At 53.8% G+C, this 2,857-nt stretch overlaps 1 pseudogene; it reads left to right on the forward strand.

Annotated features, from left to right (window-relative positions):
* Positions 1-396: 396 nt before the first annotated feature.
* Positions 397-2,857, forward strand: part of LOC101652323 — a 3,454-nt pseudogene continuing 993 nt past the window's right edge.

Here is a 2,857-nt window from a genome sequence, read left to right on the forward strand (position 1 = left end):
AGCTCAGGACTTAAGAGAAGCCAGCCAAAGGGTAGAAACCCTCCACCCCACAGGGCCTAAGCTCTCTGCCTCCCAGTCTTTTTCACTGTATTAGACCTGAAAGATGCCCTTTTCTCTATACCACTTGTGGCAGCCAGTCAGCCTATTTTTGCCTTTGAGTGGACTGATCCCACAACTAATGTGACCTCCCAGTTAACCCGGGGCTGGCTCCCTCAAGGCTTCAAAAATTCACCTACCCTTTCCAGAGAGCCCCCCCACCCCTGCAAAGATTTAAAACCTTCTGTTGCTGCACACCCCCACCTGTCTCTCCTCCAAGATGTAGCGGGCTTGCTCCTAGCTGCCAGTTCTTTCCTGAGTTGCTTGCAGGGCACTAAGGATTTATTGCAGTTACTACACATGAAGAAGTCTAAAGTCTCCAGTAAGAAGGCCCAGTTTTGCATCAAACAGCGTGAGCTAACCTTACCTGGTCAAACAGCCCAGCTGCAAACCCCACCTCCACACAAAAAAAAGGCGGCTCCAGGAATTTCCAGGAGGCGCGGGCTATTGTAGACTGTGGACCCTGGGCTTGGCCAACATTGCACGGATATTGCCCTTTCTGAGGCAATGCTGGACCAGGGCCACTAGCCGAGGGTGAGACACAGCAAACGCATTTCTAACTCTCAAAGAAGCCCTGTCATCTGTCCCTGTGCATGCACTCCCAGATGTACACAAGCCATTCCATCTATTTGTGCATGAGAGCAAGAGGGGTCCTTCCCCAAACACTAGGTCCCTGGAAAGAGCCAGCTACCTACCTGTCAAAAAGACTGGACCCAGAGTCCTCTGGGTGGTCCGCGTGCCTCCGGGCAGTGGCTGTTACAACCTTGCATGTCAAAAGGCCGACAAGTTCACACTCAGTCAAGACGATCATAACAGCTCCCACGCTGTGGAGTCACTAGTACAGGGACCCGGACCCCGGTGGCTGTCAAATGCCAGGCTTACACAATACCAAAGCCTGTTGCTGGACCACACATGGCTTGTCTTCAGAGCCACACCAAGTATTAACCTTGCCACTCTCCTCCCAGACAATGACTCCAAACAGGTGCCCCTGCATGACTTCCAGGACCTGCTCGCTGTGTGCCAGCAGACCTGACAAAGCAGTCCTGACCCCAGGTAGATGCCACTCTCTGCACAGACAGAAGCAGCTTTGTACATGAGGGACACAGAAAAGCTAAGCTGCCGTAACCACCGTGAACCTGTTATTTGGGCCCAAGCGCTAGCACCAGGCACCTCAGCCCCCAAAGCTGAGCCCATAGCTCTCACAGGAACCTTCTGGTGGGGAAACGAGAAGCCTACCAATATTTACTCAGACAGTAAATACTCTTTGTCCACGATTCATGTACATGCAGCTATTTACAAAGAAAGAGGGCTCCTTCCTTCAGATGAAAAGCACATTAAAAACAACGAGGAAATTAAAGCCCTCCTAGAGGCAGTTTGGCTGCCAGCAAAGGTAGCTGTCATTTTCTGATCCTCCATCTGCGGTGGAGCCGCCGCCAGGCTGCAGAGCTTCATGAAGACCCTAAGGAGGAAGACCATCCCTCTCGAGGTCCAACCCTCGGATACGATAGAGAAGGTGAAGGCCAAGATCCAGGACAAGGAGGGAATTCCTCCTGATCAGCAGAGGTGATCTTTGCTGGCAGGCAGCTGGAAGATGGACCTACCTTGTCTGAGTTCAGCATTCAGAAGGAGTCCACGCTTCGTCTTGGGCTGAGACTTTGAGGGGTGCGAAGAAAGGGAAGCAGAAGTCTTACACCACTCCCAAGAACAAGCTTAAGAGAAACAAGGTGAAGCTAGCGGTCTTAAAATACTATAAGGTGGACGCAAATGGCAAAATCTGCCGCAGTCGGCGCGCGTGCCCTTCAGACGAGTGTGGTGCTGGGGTTTTCACGGCCAGCCCCTTCGACGGACATGACTGCCGCCAGTGCGGTCTGGCCTCCTGCTTCCACAAACCAGAAGACAAGGAGCTGTATTGGTTAATCAAGGCCGGGAACATTTTTTTAAAGGTAGCTGTCGGGCACTGCAGAGGGCACCAAAGCACCAACGCTGGAAGGCCTTGGAAACCGGCTGGCCGCTTCTGTGGCTCGAGCCTCCCGCGGTCTTCCCGTCTGCCTGCTGGACTCGCCCGCTGACTGGGCAGCAGAACTCCAGCTAGCTCAGCAACTGCAGGCCCTCCCCGGGAAAAGCTACTGGAACGTGCTCCCGGATGGATGGCGGCTTCTGCCGGAAGTTATAGCCCAACGGTTGGGAAAGCAACTCCGCAGCACAGCACAGCCCACCCGGAAGCCACCACGTTGCCCCAGCTCCTGTCTCCAACATACTGGGCACCTCACCTCCAGCACTTAGTTGGGCACTGGGTGCCCAAGGGAATGCCAGCAGGGTCCTCTCCAGGAACCCCCTTCGCAGAATAGCCCCCGGTGAACTTGGGAACTGGACTTGCCTGGAAGTAAGCCACCAGCTGGCGGGGATAAGTATTTGCTGCTTTTTCTAGACACCTTTTCTGGATGGGCTGAAATCCTCCCGACCAGGAATGACACGGCCTCGGTTGTTACCAAGTTCCTTCTTCGAGGATCCCGTGGCAGCGTTAGTAAGGACAGCCGTCGACGTTGTTTCTGCTTACAAAGCTTACTCTGCCCATCTTCTCGCCCGAATAAGTGATATCACCTCTCCGAAGCTGGCACCCAGCCCACTGGAGTTATCTGCACCACCCAGAAAGGTGATCGGGATTCATCATGTCTACAAACATTTACCGATGGCCCAAAGACAATACCCAAGGGCGTCCTCTGTTCTCTTCTCTGCGGTTCTTTGCTCTTGCCCTGTGGGC

This window comes from Echinops telfairi, unplaced genomic scaffold (assembly GCF_000313985.2).
Source record: "Echinops telfairi isolate 266 unplaced genomic scaffold, ASM31398v2 ScPeMD7_7424;HRSCAF=8462, whole genome shotgun sequence".
NCBI classification, from domain to species: domain Eukaryota; kingdom Metazoa; phylum Chordata; class Mammalia; order Afrosoricida; family Tenrecidae; genus Echinops; species Echinops telfairi.